The sequence below is a fragment of the Herpailurus yagouaroundi genome, unplaced genomic scaffold (genome assembly GCF_014898765.1).
Source record: "Herpailurus yagouaroundi ecotype Mexico unplaced genomic scaffold, PumYag 142, whole genome shotgun sequence".
Taxonomy (NCBI): Eukaryota; Metazoa; Chordata; class Mammalia; order Carnivora; family Felidae; genus Herpailurus; species Herpailurus yagouaroundi.
The window spans coordinates 11,959,028-11,980,932 of record NW_024412397.1 but is presented as its reverse complement, the minus strand read 5'-3'; positions in this window follow the sequence as shown (position 1 = coordinate 11,980,932).

Below are 21,905 nucleotides of genomic sequence, written 5' to 3'. Positions count from 1 at the left end.
AAAAGAAAAAGAAAAAGAAAAAGAAAAAGAAAAAGAAAAAGAAAAAGTTTTCTGGCCATTTTGGGGGCCACAAGACAGATAGTTTTTCTGATACTCTCCCTAGCTTATTACTGGCAACAAAGTCTTAAGTGGTGGCGTCCTACAATACATGAAATAGTGAATAAAGGACTGTGTCTTAACAATAAATTTAGGTAGGGTTTTGTTTCCTAGATGTGAGTTTTTACCTACTAAGATACATGGGGTATCTTCAAAATAACATCTGGTTGGAGATGAAGCAGATGGCCAACAATGAGGCTTTAGCCAAGAAAAATAATAAAAATATTTATTCGGCGCCTGGGTGTCTCAGTCGGTTAAGAGTCCAACTTTTGCTCAGCTCATGATCTCACGGTTCGTGAGTTCCAGCCCCACATCAGGCTCTGTGCTTACAGCTCAGAGCCTGGAACCTACTTCGGATTCTGTGTCTCCCTCTCTCTCTGCCCCTGTCCTGCTCACACTTTGTCTCTGTATCTCAAAAAGTGAATAAGCATTAAAATATTTTAAAATATGTACATTTGACAGCAATAATTTAATAAAAAAAAACATTTTGTAGACCGAAACATTGTATTTTCCTAGCTAAAGAATAAAAATTCATGTGACACGCTTGATGTTATGCTTATCATTTGTTTTAGACAAAATATAAGTGAATAAAGGCATAAAAAGCTGTATTCAAGTTAAATCTTGACAATCCTTGAAATGGTACTTTATTCTCAAAGTATAAATTAACATTCACATACTTCACATTTACCTAATTAGAGACTCTCAGACACGATCAAGTTGATTCTAGAGTAAAGAAGATACACTTGTATGTTATCATGGTTTTCGTGTTAGTTTTCTAGTAGTATGCTAAATATTGAAAACACACAGTCTACAGGATTTGTGTTTTAGGTCAAAGAGTGCATTTTGGGAACATATAAGGAAAATAAATGTCTACAGAGTAATTAAATTGCTCTCTTTAATAGGTTGGGCAAAGAAAGAATTTCACCGTATGTGATTGAAGCATTAGTTACTTCATGCAAGACAATCATGAATATATTGAGTTTCATTTTCTTGCATCAACAATTCAACTTCTAACATTTACTGATTTTGTTTCTTATAGGCCAGATCCCACTCTAAGCACTTCCTGGGTGCTGTTCATCAATGGTGACTCCAGGAAGTCATGCTATTATTATTTCCATTTTACATCCCAGAAACAGAGACCCATAGACTAGATCCTCTACCTAGTAGCTGATAAATGGAAATTCTGTCAATGTTGCAAGTTTTATTTATGATGTAGGAAAAAGTGGTAAAATTCATAAAACGTGTCATCTGTATTTTTCAATTAGAGAGGATGCTAATAAGATCATATAGCCACAGAACTCACCTGTGTCATGTTGGATGTAATTCTTTAACTCGATTGCGTTTGTGAAATTAATGCCCTCACATGTTATTGAATTGATCATTTTCTTTCCTCATTTTGCAGCTGTAAAATATTGTAAGGTAAGACCAAAAAATAAAGACTTGATTCTTATCCAAACTACTTATTATGTGCCCATTATAGAAACACATTATTGTCATTATATTAGGTTTTACTTACATGTCACCTGATCAGTAGTGTTGCCAGATGATTCATGACAGAGTTTGATGCAATGCTATACTGAATGTTGTGTGCTAATATTCAAGTTGATAGAAGCATTGCTTCCTCTTTCTGTTCCTGCTATGAGAATATAAATGGTAAACTCTTTCTTCTGTGTGTATTATGTATATCTTATATACATGACATGACAATGTGACATTCATAAGAATTTTTATTCATACATGTAATATATGTGTCATCAGTGATAGCCGTCGCTCATTTTATTGGCAATACTTATATCAGAAATCTTACATCAGCAGGTTAATATTTGATTGTATATATACTTGTATGATACATATTTTACAGGACCTTTGAGAATGTGCTAAGTTCTAAAAAATTGACAAGTTTTTAAAGGACAAGACACATGACCTGATTTTTTTTAACATGACCTGAGTTTTGACACCAGGGAGGACAGATATATCCACCTGCTGGTAATCAAATGTCAATCAAAAGTTGAACAGGGTGTCTCAATTTAAGTATCATTTGATTTCATCTTGTGCATCGTCTCAATACCAACATTATTTGAATTATTTATAAATTCCTAGCTAACTAATATTGATAGACTTAGGAAGAACATAAATAATTACAAAAACTATACATTTCAAACTGTATTCCATTGCTAGGAAGCATGTCAAAGAAGATACGCATACTTCAAATGTTCTCTTATACATTCACATTATTTAAAAATAGTTTCTATTCCGTTTTTTTCCCTCTTCGCTCAGCTTCCTTTTGTTACATTTATTTGCTTGACTAGTTTCTGACATTCAGGTCAGAAAGGCTTTTCGAATGTTCTTAAAATTACAGCTTTTGGGACTTGGCTGCACAATCATAGAAACCAAACAAGAAGGAAATCTTCCAGATTATCAACTCCATTTCCACTGGAAAAGTACCAGCTGACTCCTAATTTAGATTAGAGTTTTATGTGGCTTAACTACAGTCAAGTGGTGGTTGTTGCTTTTTTCTTTTTCTTTTTTTTGAGAAAGACTACTAACAGTCATAAACCATCTTCAGTTTACTTTTCAAAAAGTTCCCTTGTACACATAATTCAAATTATATTAAAAGCTAAAAACTTTTTGTGGCTAAGATGAGTAGCTGAAATTTGTCATAAATTTGGCAGCTGTTATTGCTTTAATGTTATATCATTAATTACGTAAAAATTAATCAAAATAATGAATTCAAACTAGAAACTAGAAGTTTACTTTTCAGGTGCATAGTTGTCATGAAAACATCCCATAGAAGAATTTTCTATTACATTACCTGTTGTTCTTTTCCCATTATTTTGCGGGTTGAGGTTGTCGGCACAGAATGTGATTTTCTCAAATGGATTTTTATTATATAAAGAATAATTCAAGTCTGAGGACTGCCCTTGAACTTCAAGAATCTTCAAGAACTTCCAGTGGAAATGGAGTCAATAATCTGGAAGATTTCTTTCTTGTTTGCTTTCAACTTATTTGGAACCAAATAAATCTGTTTCATACACTAGAAAATTATCTAGTATATTAAGTTGTGACCAGAAGCCCAATGAAGTAAGGAGCCACATAAGTTTTGTTTACCATTATAAATGCAGCTTCTAGAAGACTATCTAGAACACAGTAGAGAAGGTTATTATTAAAACTTACGAGGGAAACAAAATATGAAACATCAAAAGTATATCAGCCTCTTCTCTGCAAGTGTTTCCAGGCTAACCAGTGTGTTTGGAACAGGATTATCTGGTGGTTCTCCATTGAAAGCGTGAGACTTTAGCTTCATCTTAAAGAATAAACGTATTCAGGGAAGTGAAATAAGGAGAGAGTGAATAATATTTAGACACGTGACAATAGAGATGATTTAAAGGCAATGGTCAATGGTCAAAGTCACAGACTTGATGATAGTTGACAGGAAGGAAAGGACTCCTTGGAGAACATGTCTTGGGCATATGGCTGTGTAGTGCCTTCCGGACAGTGTGTCAGGATCCTTGAATGGTGGATTGAAGAGTTGAGGCATCAATATAAGGGTTTACAGGTTTTGAAACAACTTTTTTGAGGAGGGACAGAGTAAAATGAACAAGTTTACAAGATTTTTCTAATAAATATATCTTCCGCAAATTAGAGGAAAATCTAGAGTCAAGGAAGCTAGTTAGGAGCCAGACTCGATAGTGTTACCATGGGATAAATACAATTTTATCTTCAACATGTTTTAGCTAAGATTATTTTATGTTTTGCAAACAGGGTGTAGCTGGAGCCCATAGGTGTTCTAGGTGGCTTTGAGCGCGTGGGGGGAGTCGATATGGGAGAGGCAGGCAGTGGACGGGCCGGGATACTCTAAGAGTCAGGTAAGCCCCAGAGAATGTCTGAATCAGGCCCCAGCCTGCTGCCTGACCACATTCTCAGAAGAAGCCCCATCTCTCAGGATCTTAGAAGTGTCACAGAGTGTCATAGGGAAGTCCTGGATGCCCGAGTTGTCTGAGGCTCTATATTAATATCATTACAAACATACACAATAAAGTGCTAATCGCATGAATGATATTCTGGAGATAGGGTCAACAAGATTGGTGATGAGGGAGGTATGAAAACAGAGAAGGGACGATAAAGAAGAAATTGAATGAGTGTTTAGCCCAGAGAAATTGACAATTATGGATAAAAGAGTATCACATAAATGGTTTCACATGGGGCTACAGTAGTGAAGAAAATTTTGACATTGAGTTCTTCTTTACCAAATATACCCGGATACATTTATTATTGTGCATACACTTAATTCAAGGTGCATGCTACCTTGTTGAAAGACGCTTTTCAGCGAGCAGAGGGCACTGAAAATTGTTCCTCAACCTATTCAAGGCACATTGTTATTGATTTATTTCAGAAATTTAAGCCTTGGCATTTTCTAAGTCATTGCAGTATTTGAGTATATTGTGATAATAATTATAAGCAACCAAAAGTTTCAGAAGTTTTTAAAAAAGTTACTGGAAGTTTCGGTCTGAATATCCGAACGGATGGAATTGCCAATAAGTTCATTAGTTATTTTCTGCTTTAAAAATATCATAAAAATAAAAAATAAACATACCTATATATCGAAGCAATTAGATATATCTGTTTCAGCTATGTTTGTAGTTAATGGCATTTCGCTGATAACTTGTAAAAGAAAATTGAACCACATACAGCTCTCAAGGTGAGTATGGCATGCTCAAGTTGTTCTATTTTAAATTTGCGCAAAAATACTACTGACAACAAAGGTAATATGTAGTTACTGGGCTAAAAGGGAACTAGAAAGCTCCTAAAATATGAAATCGTATTGCAAAACAGTCTTGACCTTAGTCATACTGGTCAGGTGTGGCATTTTCCTATTTTTAAAGCCGTGGTAGAACAGAATCCGTCTTGGTAATGCACAGCAATTCTGATCAAGTCCTACCGTCAGTGTAGGCTGGTTTGAAAGAGAACCTCAGTTTCTGCCGAGAGCCAATCCAATGGAGGAATGAAATTCTATTATTTATAGTTACAATCACAATCAAAAGAGAAGTAGTTCAGTCAGGATCATTTTATGTTAATAGAATTTGGGTACATGAAGAATACATTTATCATTTTTCTTTCTTGAATGGCGTGATTTTTTAGGGCATGCGCAGCAAACTACTAGCAAACTTCTTGGTGCGCCCACTCTAATGAGCTCTAAAATGGAAAGTATCATGCTGAGGTAATAAAGGTGAAATTTCCTAGGAAGTGAGAGAGCCAATTATTCAGAAAATACCGTCAGGTCACCTTGCTCATAATTCTCGAGCATGTCTCCGGTGCATAAATTACCAATTCGCAGTTTGTGTTCAATATCATCCGATCTAGGCGGAATAAAATGTTGGCTTTGACAGTCATCTAAACTGAAAAGCCATTTTCAGAGTCACGGTCATGAATAATGGGGCTGGAGAGACCACCAAGTAGACCCAGCCTCTTCTGATTTCTCACGCCCGCCTCTCATTATAGCCACCTGACCCTAAAGCTCACCTCTCACCCGTGACCTTTATTGCCCCTTCTCTTGTCTACCTTCGAGAAGAAAATGTGCCTCACCTGTTACAGCACCAGAACGCTTTGGAATGATGTAGGTAATAGATTCTAAAATATTATTTGAAATATAAAATAGAGGTGACAAGAGATATTTCCATTCAACAGAACTTCCACGCTTTAATGTTCCATAATATTTGATGAAAATTACTCAAAATATTTTAACCCCATTTCTCTGCCTAAAATTGTAAGCACACTTTGTAATAATGTATCGTTTGTATATATTAAGAATATTGGATAACAACAGAGTAATAGTAAATCTTGGTTCTTGAAACAGTCTTGCTTTTGGTTCAGATGGGGTCCACGTTTATTTATTCATTTATTCAATACGCTACTTTCTGTAAAAGCTCCTAAAGCAGCATATTTACTAGCCTGCAACTTATCAAAGGCTTCCTAATCCTTTGCTCTGCCTTCTTAACCTGAATTAAGTATTTTCCTGAATCTCATGATTATCATTTCCTTATCTACTTTATTTTATAGGGCTTTATTTTATCTCTAGGTATTGCTCAGACGCAGGTTGATGTCTTAGCTGTTTTTGACATGTTTAAAAGTGCATTATGTCACATATCATTTTTTCAGAGTGTGTGGCTTAATTTTACTTTACTAAGATTTATCCATATTCCCACTTAGAGCTGTGGTGGGTATTGACTGCTACCTAATATTTCATTATGTTCCTATATCATTGTCTTTCCTGTTTAGGGATATTTTAATTATTTTCAGTTTTGCTATCATCGAGAATGCTGTTGGCAGTATTGCTTTTTAACTAATGAAGGTGTATGTGGGTGGCTCAGTCAGTTAGGCATCCAACTCTGGAGCTCAGCTCAGGTCCTGAGCTCACAGTTGGTGAGTTCAAGCCCTGCATCTGGCTCTGTGCTGACAGTGCAGAGCCTGCTCGGGATTCTTTGTCTCAGTCTCTGTCTACTTCTCCCTCCCTCTCTCTTTCTTTATCTCTCAAAAGTAAATAAATGAACACTTAAAAAATAAAATATACATAAAATTTTGGCTAATGAAAAGTGATAACATTGCTTTTGCTTTTATGAAATAATAAGGAGGATTTTATTTTAAAGATATATTCTAGAGGCGCCTGGGTGGCTAACTCAGTTAACCATCCAATTTCGGCTCAGGTCATGATCTCACAGTGCGTGGGTTCGAGCCCTGCCTCGGGCTCTGTGCTGACAGCTTGGAGCCTGGATCCTGCTTCAGATTCTGTGTCTCCCTCTCTTTCTCTGCCCCTCTCCCACTCACGTTCTGTCTCTCTCAAATATAAATAAACATTAAAAAAAATTAAAAAACAAAAGAAATAATGGATGAGCAGAGGAGGAGGCAAAGAGTGAAATATGTCTTTATCTGATGGTACAGAAGCAGAACAGTGAAATTTCTTATTGTCAAATGTGAAATAGCAAAAATCTGGTGTTACATATGCACAGAATACTCTAGCATATTGATTTCCTACTGTGCTCTTACAAACTTGTGGTCTCCTGGTGGTATCTCTAAGCAGCCCAGTGGTAGGTACTGTGCTAATTGAGATGAGTGGGAACTCCAAGTTGTTTTTCTTTGTCCCTTGAGAAGATCCCCTCTGTCCTCCTACCTGGTATGCCCGGGTACAGCTTCAGATTTCTTTAGAAATGTGTTGTTGCTAAAAATAATTAAGAGAAACAATCCAGAACATTGCCATTTTACCTTTTAGAATTTTCAAATATCCCAACAAGTTTGGCAGTAATCAGACTAGAAATAACCAAGAGAAAAGTGAATGCATTTTGAAGTACATTCTTTTGCTTTAAAGATTATTATGCATAAATTACTGACAGTTGTAAAAGCAACCCCAAATAAATATCTTTACCTTATGTTTATGTATTTTATAAAGAATAGAATAAAAATAATAAAAATGCTGGCTAAGAAAAAAGGAGAAATATTAACAAAAACTGTCTTGTTTAATAAAAAATGTGAGGTATGCGTTGACAGGGAAATATGTTTCTATTGGAGGCAGACGCTGTAAAATCAGACCCGGGCACTTAGTGTAGAACCATGGGGAAACTATTTCAAGTGAGTAGTTATTAAGCCCTTAAAAGAAAAGGTTACTAGACACCAAAAGGAATTTCATTAGAATAAAGATTTCTTGAAGATTAACCTCATTTCAAATTATAATTTGCTTGTAAATGGATAGTCTAACCCACCATCATAGAGTTTATCTATCTGAACTTCAGCAAAGTTCTAAAACTATTACTTTTTTCTGAAAAAAAAAAAACAAAGCTACATGACCCCAAATTTGGAAAATGGAAATAAATATAAAGAAGAAAAAAATATTCAGAATTCAGGAATTGAGATGTAAGTACTTTTAATCTGCTACTATCTGGTTTTCCAAGATCTGCTTCTCTCTTATTGGATAATGTATAGTTTACTATATATATATATATATATATTATATATATATTTATTTATATATAAACTATATATATATAGTTTATATTATAATATAATAATATTATATTATATTATATATAAATTAGCTTTTTATATTTGTTTGGTCTCGATTCTTTTTACAAGTACCCTTACTTCATAAGCATTTTCCAATTCATTAATTTTTTAAAATTATAGTTGCTATTTCTACAAAATATTTTATCTATGACTACACCATAATGCATTCACTCCACTCCTATTAATGACCATTGAATTTTTCCACATCTTTGCTTTCATAAATAATGTTGTTATTAACATACTTGTCAATTTCTCTGGTTATTTCCTTAGAATATATTTTTAGAAGTGGAATTTATGCGGTATGAATAATTTACGACCCTTAATTCAGGTTGCCAAATTACTTTCCAAAGTTCGTAGCCATATTCACTTACACCAGTTATGTGAAAGTATCTTTCTTACTGCACCCACATTAGCATTTAGAATGATATATTTCTAAACCAGTAATGCACTTGACAAAGTCTTTAATAAGCCCCATATGGAATGTGGGCTGGATGATAACATAGACAGGAAGATTCATAACTGTTACTTGTGTCTCTTATGAGGACACAGCTATGATCTTGAATACTTGAATACAGGGTCACCTCCTGCAGGTTCTTGAAAAATATTTTGCAGACAGAGGATACTCCAGCCAAATGTACCTCCTTTACACTGAGTAGGATACTGACTGAAAACTCCAGGTAGATTTTTGTCTTGGTAAATTGAGTTGAAGGAGATGCTATAAATATAATTTTGGCCAGACAAGATGTAGTCTAAGCAGCCTTGTCTGTGTTTCCCGGCAGTACAATGTGGTACCCATTCCATGACTTTCTATAGGTGACTTTGTGTCCTCCCAAAATGTTAATGGGAGGTGGTGACTCTATTCCGTGAGTGCATTAACTATTCTGTTACTAGCTTCACGGGTGATTCTGTGACTTTCAGATAAATGTTCCACAAGATGGAAAATGTCCCCAAATAGTTATTACTACCTACAAAGAGCTTAGTGTGTGCTTGTCTTTGTTTAACTGCTTTACATGTATTTACTTGTTTAATCCTCAAATAACCTAAGCAGTATGTAACATTATCATTTTCATTTTTTTTTCAGATTAGGAGAGTGAGTCAGAGCCATGGGTAACATACTCGTTCTCCCAACAGTGAGGAATCATGGAGCCCAGAGTTGAATTCAGGCTCCTCGAGGCCAGTGCCTTTATCCTTAAGCACCTAAGTACTTCCTGCACAAACACTTGCAGACACACTCACACACTCACACACACACACACACACACACACACACACGCCCCACACACACCCCCACACACAGAAAAACAGACATATGTATGCATACACAAGCACACACACATTCAAAATAGCTACCATTGCTTTTCTGAGGAGATTTTTAACATCCTTAGTCCTCTCATTGAAAGTTCTACCTGTAGCCATTTGTTTCCCTTAGGTGTTCTTGGTGGTCACCATGATAGTTTGGCCCGTAATATGGGAATGGATTCTGGTACATGGTGAGGAGGGGGAGAGAGGAAGGGAAGAATACTCTCTTGTGATGTCAGACCAACAACTGCTTCTCTCTCCTCTTTTAAGAGAATAATGTCAAAACATATGACACTGAATCCTGTGATCACAGGTAATTCATATGTTTATGACTCACTCAGACATATGCTGAGGGGCGTGGGTGGGACCCAGCAGTAAGGAGACTTTGTGAGGTCCTGATGTTGGGAGGAGAGGAGGAGAGAGAGAGAGAGAGAGAGAGAGAGAGAGAGAGAGAGACAGACAGAGACAGAGACGGACAAAGAGAAAGGGAGAGAGGATAGATCTCGGGCACAGATCTGCAAGACAGATACCCTCTGTGGGAGTTTTGATTAATGCTGGGGTACACTGATTTCTGGGGCCTATACTTATCAGGAGGATCAGAGGGACCGGGAGAAATGGTTGTCTTTCATGTGACCTTACCTGATGTAGCAGAGTAAGTGCAAAAACGTTTGCCAATTTCCACCCTAGCAGATGTTTAAAGGTTTAGCCAAGTGTACTTTTGTTGTGAGTGATTTAATCCTTCCAACTCTATTTCCCTTTCCTTCTCCTAGAACTGGGAGTGTGTTTCCAATAATTTGCTTTGCTTTCTTTTTTCTTTCTCACACTCTAAATAATTGAGATTTACAAGAACAGTGAAATGAAAATATAAGGCACGACGGGATGGAGATCTCGCAAAAACCATTCCTCTGAACCTTTACCACAGCAATGAACAGACCTCAAAATCAGGGCTTGCCACAACAAACATTTGTGTCTTGCTCCCTTTACAGGGGACTGTGGGTGGCTTCCTCACGGCAGAAGGAAAAGCTGAGATGGGGAGCAGGGGGAGGAGTGGACAAGGCCCACAGAGTCTCCAAACTTTGGGAACACATCAAGCTTCTGCTGGGGTGTGGTGTAGATTACCATAACTTACATCACACTGGCCAAAGCATGACTCACCAAGCTAACCAAAGTCCAATGGCCAAGATGTTCATCCTGTCTATAAAGCAGAAGAGTAAGAGGAGAGAGCACATTCGTGCTGAAGACCTCCAGTGTTCATTCCGTGGTAAATATTCTACTGGGTAAAATTAAGAACTAATTACCTGCATTGACTTCAAATTTTCCTTTTAGTGAGGTTTTCTCTGGTGATTTCATTGTGTATCTGAAAATAAATCCACAGTTTGCGGAGGGGCAGCGAAGAGCTCCAGTGGCAGGACCTGGGACCTACTTCTGTGGGGGAATTGACCTGTCTGTGATCTTTTATCCCAATTTTGGGCAGAGATGTTTGACATCTGACTATTTTTTTCCCTTAATCTAAGCCCTGAAGAGTAAGCAGCTTGTGTCTAAGGGCTAGCTACTTCCAGGCTCTAAGGATAAAAATTGTGAAATTGTATACATCTCATTATTTTATGGGAGAAAGAACACTTGCAATATGGCAAAAGTTAAAAACCTCCTGTCTTCCAAACCATACTGATCGTCTAAAATTTCCCCACATATTATCACGTGGAAAACAAAATACTATTTGTATAAAATTCATAATTTTCTGGAATCATTTAGCATTGGAATCACTGTTCCTGTTTCAACCCAACAGATAATTTCAAGCCTTTAACTTATGGAGCATTGTATCACTTCCAATTTTTTCTTATTTTTCGTCTTTCTCAATACAACCATCAAATCTGATGTGCCTGACGGGAGCAAAAGTTTCCCCTTGAGCAACTTCTGCTGGGCATCATCTGTTAAAAATACTCTTTGTCCCCTCAGTTCATAAATGTTATATTAATATTACCCAAAACCGAGTTCTGGACCCATCTTTCCAGAGTTTTGGTACAGAGTCAGGGAATACATCATGGTAGCCTTATAAATTAGGCAGCTTATTTAATCAACCCCTACATCTTCTTTTTCTAAGTTCCTCTACATGTCTAGGAATTTTGGGGAAAAAATGAATATCATTGATAATAAAGTTTCGTGACCTTTAATTGTCTTCTAGTATTCTAACTATTGATGCTTATTCTACTGGAAGTTAACTCACCTAGATGCCATCTGAAAACAGTCTCTCTCATGGGCTTAGACACCTCTTCTCTCTCCTGTCTTCCTACCATTGTATTTTTAGCCTGGCCCTTGTGTAATTTGGTGGTCAGCCAAGGTTTGGAGCAGCGATTACACTCAGATACATGGGCTCACCCTCTGTTTCTTTGCTTCTAGGAATGTCCAATTAATCTCCAGCTGCTTTGGCGGCCTTGGACAATATCCTCTGACAATTCAAGCACATATGACTTTAGCTGTCTACTAAGCTTTACTCTGTGAAGCAGAAAATTTACAAATCTTGCCTGATGCAATTCTTTCGAGAATAGATCCTATTTTGGTTTCTGCCTACTTTTCCACCAGATCCCCTATTGTTTTCCTGCACATACTTAGATTACCTTCAGCAATGATGGCAGAATTTCGTCTTTGTAATCTGAGTCTTACTCCTTCTGTAGTCCTCTTGCTGCCAGGATTTTTCCCTTTCTATTTTGGCTGATCCATCAGTCTTGAGCTCAGATTTTCTGTTTTGCTTTTTTTTTTTTTTTTTTTTTTAAATTAAACGACCAAGTTGCCTCAGTTGTTTTACCTTCAAAGCCCTGGGGGGTAAGCAGTTGTACTTAGGTCAGATCCTTACACCTTCCCCTGACAGTATTTCTTACTTTTCTAAAAATGTTTTTTTTGTTTATTTTTTGAGAGAGAGAGAGAGAGAGAGAGAGAATAAGTGGGGGAGGGGCAGAGAGAGAGGAGAACAGAGGGCTTGAACTCACAAACCAGGAGATCATGACCTGAGCTGAAGTTGTACACTCAACCCACTGAGCCATCCAGATGCCCCCCAATGGCAGTATTTCTTAAATAAAATTTATATTTTTATTTCTGCTTTTGATGCCTTAAATAATATTTAACTATTTTTTGTAATGATTATCTGCAGATGGTTCAAGTGAACATTTCTCTCTGTCAGTATTACTGAGTTTATTCAAATGTCACTGTAATTTCCTATAGATTGTTACGTATACACTTCCCAGTAAGTTATTATTCTGTTGCTCAAAGTTCTTATATTTTTGATCTTACGACTATTTAAACAAGTGACATTATAAATATATATATGATATATATGTATATATACACCATATATATATATATATACGTAATGAAATTTAGTATCTTAATTTTCCTTTCTTTATACAGTCATTCAACATCAGAGTTCCAGTCTTCTTCTAACTTTGTGACTAAGATTACAAACTGCCCAACATGCTCTGTGCTGACAGCTCGGAGCTGGAGTCTGCTTTGGATTCTGTGGCTCCCTCTCTCTCTGCCCACCCCCCACTCTCTCTCTCTCTCCTCAAAAATAAAATAAAACATTAAAGAAAAAAAAACTACCCAACATGATATTCTTCTCCCAGTGGGAACTTAATACATTTTGACTGCCATTGGAATATTCTTCGGTTATTGAAAACCAAAGCAAGGCTGCTATATATTAACTATGTACAAACAAAGGAAGACAGTACTAGAACAGTAATATACAATCAGAATCTAAAAAGCCTTGATAATGGGGCGCCTGGGTGGCGCAGTCGGTTAAGCATCCGACTTCAGCCAGGTCACGATCTCGCGGTCCGTGAGTTCGAGCCCCGCGTCGGCCTCTGGGCTGATGGCTCAGAGCCTGGAGCCTGTTTCCGATTCTGTGTCTCCCTCTCTCTCTGCCCCTCGCCCGTTCATGCTCTGTCTCTCTCTGTCCCAAAAATAAATAAACGTTGAAAAAAAAATTAAAAAAAAAAAGCCTTGAAAAATATGTCATGGTTAGGGAAATATTTTTTCAGTGAGAAATTAGAATTCTACTGAAATGTTGTATCATGGTCATACCTTGATTTTATTTTTTATTTGACTGCAAATATTTTAATGAATTTATAATCTTATTATAGATATTTGTAAAAAATCATTTCATTTTATTTTATTGTTTATTTTAATGTTTATTTATTTTTGAGAGGGAGAGAGACAAAGTGTGAGCGGGGGAGGGGCAGAGAGCGTGAGAGACAGAATCCGAAGCAGGCTCCAGGCTCTGAGTTGTCATCACAGAGCCCAACGTGGGGCTTGAACCCACAAACTGCGAGAGCATGACCTGAGCTGAAGTCAGACGCTTAACTGACTGAGCCACCCAGGCGCCCCCAAAATCATTTCATTTTAAATAAGTGTAAGGCCTAAGAAAAATGGAAAATAAGATACAAATATAGTGCCTTTTATTTTGCAGGACATTAGCAAAAGCAACCAATAATATAGGAAGAATGTTACTGATTCATATGTATGTAACCACTTCTTGAAGAGTTTGATTATGTGTTTCTTTTTCCCCACCAGCTTTATTGCGGTATAATCGACAAAGGAAAATTATGTTTATTTAAGGTGTAGAACATAATAAAGCTAATTAACACATCCATTACCTCACATAATAATAATAATTAATAATATTGATAATGATAATGATAATAATTTGCATTGGGGGCAGAACACAGGATCTCCCATCTTAGCAAATTTCAAATACACGATACACTATTATTAACTAGAGTCCCCATGTGATGCACTAGAGGCTTATTGCCATCTTCTGATGCCACAGCTATTCCAATGGGAATAGGAAGCAAGAAATTTAAATCGTGATTCACCAGCTAAGCTTTTCCTTTTGTAGTCATTTTATTAACTCTAAACTTAATGTTGGCCTCACTGATTTCTCCATAATGAATTTGTTTAAAGTAATTAAAGTAATAACTGAGATTAAAAGAAAACAAAAGTAAACTTACTTAGCATCAACATATAAATCAGTGAGCAGATTTGGATGAAATGGATTTGGGATTCACTTAAAAGAAATTAGTAACAAAAGAAATAAGCTCAAGATGGATAAATAAGGGCATTTGTTATTTAATATGTTAATAATTCTACTTACAGGCCAAAAGTGAATTTCAAAAAAAAGAAACTAATTAATTGCCGCAAAAATATGACTGATGGAAATGGACTACAAATATATAGATTATTATGTATATAATGATAGATAATATAAATATGATATGTAAAAATAAACACCTTCCTATGTGATACATAACCATTATAAAAAAGGCCAGGAAATTTTAGTTGATAATTCCTACTAGGAGTTAAGTTAATTAAGATGTTGATCTCCTGTATTTTGACATAAAGGAGGCAAATAAGATAATTGTTTTCTTGATGTACAACCTAAAGAAAAAAAAAACAATAACGGACTTACTTGTCCTAGATACGTCAAGTGAGCATTATCAGAGTACTGGCATGTACTGGGTAAATGTCTTTTTCAATCAAGCCCCTCCAACTGGAGGCATTTGCAAGACTATGTAGTAGTTTTTACTTCCAATAGGAATTTGGTAATCCCACCATACCTGGATATTAGCCCATCATAACATTTGAAGGTAAATTGCCCGCTATCCCCATAGTAAACAGAGAGATAGTCAATCTGTTAAAAAATTCACAGGATTCGATTCAGCTAATTGGGTAACATCTAGATGTTTGAACTGATTTTTATTTTTAGAGAATGATTGGTATTATGCAAACTAAACTGTGCTGTGATCTTAAATTTACAGCCCTACGGAATGCTTGGTGAAGCATCATAACTCCCGTCTGGTCGGCAGCTCCTGAGTTGGTTGCCAGGGACGCCAGCCTCCTGACACCCACATCTTTGTGTAATCTCCTCCTCTTGAATGTGAGCTGGGCCTTGCGACCTGTTTCAACAGACGATGGCAAAAGTGATGGGATGCTACATCCAAGCTTAGGTTACAGAAGATTTTGACTTCCATCTCACTTTCATGCTCTCTCTGTTGCTTTTGCTCTCCTTGATTCCATGAAACCAGCCGCCATGTTGCCAGCTGCTCCTGAGAGCAGGCTTACATGGTAATGGAGTGCGGATGGCCTCCAGCCACAGCCAACTGGGAACGGAAGCCCCAGTGGCATAGAAGGAACTGAATCCGTCAACAGCCACATGAGTGAACTGGGAAGCAGATCTTTCCCCAGTCAAGACTCGACTGACCACCAGCCAGCGTTTTGACTGCAGTTATGAAAGAGACCCAGAGGACCCAGTTAATCTGTGCCTAGATTCCTTACCCACAGAAATTATGGGCGAATAAATACTGCTGTCTTAAGCAATGAGGTTTTTGGGTAATGGGTTATGTAGCAATAGATAAGTAATACAATGTCTACAGGAATCTCAACAAGTTTGGCCAAAATTATTAAACTGCTTTTAGTTGAGGTAAATGTCATGATGGATGTTAGAAATACCAGGAAAATCTACAATAGTATATTAGAGGTATATCAATATTCAAACAGAATATATAGCTGTTAGTATATGAGAGGTACATTAATATTAAAACATAATATACAGCTATAAACTTATGGATATAAGGTTAGCTGATTCATCCATGTCGTTGTTTATTCAAACTTTACAGTCTTTCTTTTTTCGACAATGAAAAAAGTTATTCATTCTGAACATTTCTTTCATTTGGATGCATCATACTAAGAAAACAATTGCATTTTATATTAACATTATGAAATGAGTTGCCATAGGTTCTCTTAATCATACCTGTAGTTAGATTATATTTTCTCATTAGAAACAGAGATTGAGAATGGTTCCTGTGATAGGAAAATGAAAACAAAAGCAAACAGGTAAAACAATACAAAAAACCAAGTTGCTTTGCTTATTTTCTAAGTTACTACCAATACTCTCTCCCAACAGTTTATAAAACACGTATAACTCATCTACTGATTCTCAGGTCAATGCTCTTAAAATATAGGTTATTTTAAAAACAAAGGCAACCAAAAAGTCGTAACTCACAATCCCTTTGGGGATAGCATCAAGTTTATGGTAATATGTAATTTCAAACAAACAAACAAACCCATCATCTTAGGAAACTGAAATTGTATTTTTTTAAAAAAAAAATTTTTAACGTATATTTATTTTTGAGACAGAGAGAGACAGAGCATGAACGGGGGAGGGTCAGAGAGAGAGGGAGACACAGAATCTGAAACAGGCTCCAGGCTCTGAGCAGTCAGCACAGAACCCGACGCGGGGCTCGATCTCACGGACCGCGAGATCATGACCTAAGCCAAAGTCGGACGCTTAACCGACTGAGCCACCCAGGCGCCCCCTGAAATTGTATTTTTAAAAAAATTTCCCTTGTAAGAGAATTAACTTAGATTACTGATTGCTCTTTTTTTTTTTTTTTTCTGCTTGATCTTTTTGAGGGATGCAATTAGGGGTTAAAAACGTAAATGCTGAAAGTGCTGAAAATTTTTCAGATTTATTTTCACACAGGAAGAAAAGACCCCTCTCTGAGTATAGCTTTTGTATATATTACACAATGCTGCCCAAATCCTAAGTAAAAAATATCTAAGCATATGGCTTCACCTTTCAGAGGGGCTCTATTATTGCCCACAGCCAGTGAGTAATACACCTCTACAATTTTAATACATATAAAGTTATTTATTCTGTCAATGGCTGCTTTATCCTGGATTAAGACTGTCTTCACAGGAGATACAAATGGTAGCCATGTGAGGTGAAGAACGTGTTAGTCAACTTTGCTATGGCAAAGATTTCACAACGTGTACATAGATTAAATCATCACATTGCCCACCTTTAAAAAAAACACATTGCACAATGTAAGTACATACGATGTTCACCACACCTCCACAAAGCTGAAAACAAAAGATAACCCTGATTGCAGAAAATCAAAGCTGATTCAGGACACTTAAAACTAAAGCACGGAAGTGGAAATCTAACAAAAATAATTTTTCATAAGAAATTTAGCAGACTAAATTTGAAGCTACGCACTTTTATTCCCTCTTTCCATTGCAAGTCGCCTGACAAGTACGCAGAATTGTCTGTTGCAGTGATTTTTAGACCATAATTGTTTCTTATTTTTAGCTACAGATCCTCTTCTTGTAACAAAACCTAGGTGCCCAGTATATCAACCAGGCAAACCAGTACTTATTTTAAAATCTCATAACAGAAACCGTTAAATTTCTACTTACAGTAGTGTAGAGGACTTGACCCCAAGTGGACCCTGAGTAAAATGATGCTTTTATTGCATTACTAGGCTTTCATAAAGGAAAAGAAATGTCAAAAGAGCCAAGAAAAGGAAAGGGAGGAAAGGATTTGAAAAATTAAGAAAAAGTAAACCCAAAAAAGCAAACACGTAAATATAAGCAAACATCATTATTACAAACTAATAAAGCTTGTGTGTAATTAATAGGGCCTCAAAACAGGGTAAAACTTAAGTGCTGAAGAACAATGGAATGTAAAGCAGTGTGATGAATGTGTGGTTTATATACACAATGGTATACTACTTGGCAATGAGAATGAAATCATGCCATTTGCAGCATGCTATTTGGATGAAACTGGAAGATATTATGCTGAGTGACATAAGTCAGTCAGAGAAGGACAGATATCATGTTTTCATTCATATGTGGATCTTGAGAAACTTAACAGAAGACCATGGGGGAAGGGAAGTGGAAAAAATAGTTACAAACAGAGAAGGGTGGAGGCCAACCACAAGAGACTCTGAAATACAGAGAACACACTGAGGGTGGATGGGGCCATGGGGGAGAGGGAAAAATGGGTGCTGGGCATTGAGGAGGACACTTGTTGGGATGAGCCCTGGGTGTTGTATGTAAGCCAATTTGACAATAAATTATATAAATGAAAAAGAATATAGAGCAGTGAGGGTCTGACTTGAGATTGTATTCTAAAAGTCTTATTGCTTAAGAATCTGATTAATATGCACACTTTATATTCCCTTAAGTTCATGAGAAAAACACTGAAGAATTATTGTTAGGAAATTAAAACAGTTTTTATAACTCCCAAACTGGAAAGAAGACAGAAAAAAACTGAAACAACCCACAAAAAAAGCAATAAAGGTCTATTCTAAAGCAGCAAAATACATTCACAATATGTATAGGAAAGCATAAGTTCAAATTTATTATTAAATTACAGCAAATGTAATTGATCTAAGTTGAGAAAAAGAGGTTGTCTGAATAGATTTTTAAAAGATTAGTTATAGGTTGTATATAAGAAGCTAATCCCCAAAGATGTACACAGAACTGGAAGCTAATGAAAAGGAAAAAAAAAAAAAGATACATAAGGGAATTTTAGCTTAAAATTTGAATTATTTATGTAAAATTTTCAATTAGCCAACAAGTTGTAAAATAATAAAAGCATGAAGCTAATAAATTATTCTGAACATTTACCAATTATCAACAGAATGTAAGTTCCATGAAGGCAAAGTTTCTCACTAGCATATGCATGTATTAAGGTAAATACTTGCCATGTAATAGGCACTCAATGAATATTTGTTGCTTGACAAAATGGCAATGACATTTTCTGAGTCAAATCAATTAAATCAGATATCAGTAACTAAAAACAAACAAATAAAAAGCATATCTCATAGAAGTAATTCTAGATAACACATGTTGAAGAAATAAAGATAAAATTTGAAATTGAACTATTGAAAACTAAATGATTTTGAAAATATTTCACATTAAAATGGAAATTATCATGTACATATCATGTACATATTATGTACATATCTAACAAAGATTGAAGTTTAATGAGAATAATATAAAAATGCACTTCAATAAATCTGAAAATTAAAAAAAATAACTTCTAAAACCATGTCTAGATGAATTTTTTAGAGTAAATAATTTTAGAATTATTAAAGAAATTTATTCAGTAAGGTGATATTGTGATTTAAAAAAATTTTTTTATATTTATTTATTTTTGAGAGACAGAGTGAGACAAAGTGAGAGTGGGAGAGGGACAGAGAGAGGAAGAGAGAGAGAGGGAGACACAGAACCTGAAGCAGGCTCCAGGCTCCGAGCTGTCAGCACAGAGCCCGACGCAGGGCTCGAACCCACGGACTGTGAGTCATGACCTGAGCCGGAGTCAGACACTCAACCAACTGAGCCACTCGGGCACCCCTAATACTGGTGATTTAGAACAGCAAATATATACTTGATCTTCGCCTAATTTGTGGCACAGAACTAGCTCCTCAAACCTTTAGCAAGTGATGAGAACAGCAAAGGCATCTTGTGTTAATGTTACTGAGGTGACTTTTGGACTGCACCTGGGAGGGGGTTGGGAAGAGGAGGGGCTGTAGGTGGAATCAGGCGGTAGGACTGAAAGTCCCAACCCTCTCATCTTGGTTGGTTCCCTTAGGGGCTTTCCAGAAGTCACCACAATACATAAACCCAGTTGTGGCAGAAAAGGGCTCGATATGAATAACAAGACACCAATTTCACCTGTATGACTGAAGTCTTTCGGATTAGAGGACAAGAGACAAATATTCTGAAATATAATGTTCCCATCGCTCTTACTGCTCAAGAAGGAAATTCCAAGGATTTGGGGAGCTGTGAGCTAGGAATCATGCACGGGGAAGACAAATGCATATGAGAAATACTTTTTGGTCATCCGAATGACCAAATATATATTTCTTATAAATCACGATATCGCACATATTCAGACTGACTACCTCACGGCCAATAGAGTCTGGGCTGTCTGAGCATCTGTGTTCACTGTCTGGGCATGACCCCAAGTTAGGGTGGTCTAGGTCTGCTGCACATCTCTGGTTCTCAGATCCAGGCTAACAGAATAGCAACTATCTGGGTATGTCTTCCTCATGGAACATTGGGGTCCAGAGCTAAGACAAACCACCCTAGGACTTTAAGTTCATTAACATTCCATTGTTCAAAGTTGTCACATGACCAAGCCCCAAAGGAGTGGACCGGAAAAGTATATTCCACTGTAGGAGAGGATGTTTTTTTTCCTCTACCCTTTTAGGTTTTTTGGTCTGTTAATTAAATTGACCTAAGACAGATTTAACAGGGGAAAAACAAAATTCAGTTTCGTATGTATGGGAGCTCTGCAAAGACATGAGAGGCTCAAAAACAAACAATTGAAGTTTATATGCCATTCTGAGCTAAAACACTGGCTTCAAAGGGAAGGAAGACAGGAAGATAGGATAAGCAAATTGGCCATGTCATGCAGAGACAATGGGACCCAGAGAGGAATTTGAACAAACAGGCCTTGCCAAGTTCTGCCCCCCATCACCCCTTATCTCTGGTGATAGTTTTCTTCCTAAACCAGGCCCTCTTTCTAAATTTTTAGAGGCACTTAAAGGGGAGATAAAAAGTTCTTCCTGAGTGTTTTGGGGCCTTGAGTGTCTTCAGCTCAAAATCATCCAAATGCCAAAGTGGCACATTTTGGGGAGGCTTGTTCTGAACCTCTTCACTACCACAGATGCCTTCAGAATAAGTCTTTGCTTACCAATAATCCAATCGGTAGCAAAAGGCAATACTCATGCTGACATTTTCATAACTTTACAAGAAAGCATAACTAAGCAGTAAATTATAATGATATTGACACATGTGGTTCACACTTTACAAGTTCTTTTATTTTGATTTTATTTGAAAAGCAAAGGAATGAGAAATACTAATCTAATATAGCAGTTAACTTCCTGGACGAGGTGCAAAAAATGGGTTGGGTAAAGAAAGTGAGTACAGTTAAGAACAATGTTATTAGTAATATTCTTATTTTGGGGGTGATGCATTCAAAGTATTTAATTATTAGGCATCATATTTTCAAATATTGAACATATCTGGCGTGCGACAATTGTTGTTACATAATTTAAAACAAAATGTGAAGTGCATAAGTTCTGTGGACATAAAAATGAGTCCTGGCTCTACTTACCATGTGGCTTAGAGGAAGTTCCTAAGCCGTGTGAGCCCTTTTTTTTGTCTTACAGACACTTATATAATGAAAGTAATAATGCACACACAAAAGTTGTTATAATAATCAATTGAGACAGCATGTATAAAATGTTTAGCACAGACTACATGCTCAGTAAATAGCTCCTGTATATTAAGAGTTGCACTGTACATCTATTCTCCCTCTCATCATGAATATTTAATACTATCACTAAAGCTAACAGAAGCATTTATGTAGTTCCAGAGAATAGCCCGCTGCAGAGAACACTCCTAACCGTGCTCTCTGGGAGTCTAAGTCCGATGCAAAACGCACAACTCTGGCAGACAAACCAATCTACGTACCGCCAATGAATGAGCAGATAGAAGGAGAGTTCGCAAAACCGTGCTAAGTGGATGCTCACACAGCTGTGGTGTGCTGGCGTGCATCCGTGGAGCAAGGGATGGGAGAAACGGAAGACAGCAAAGCATGATAGGGCGTACGG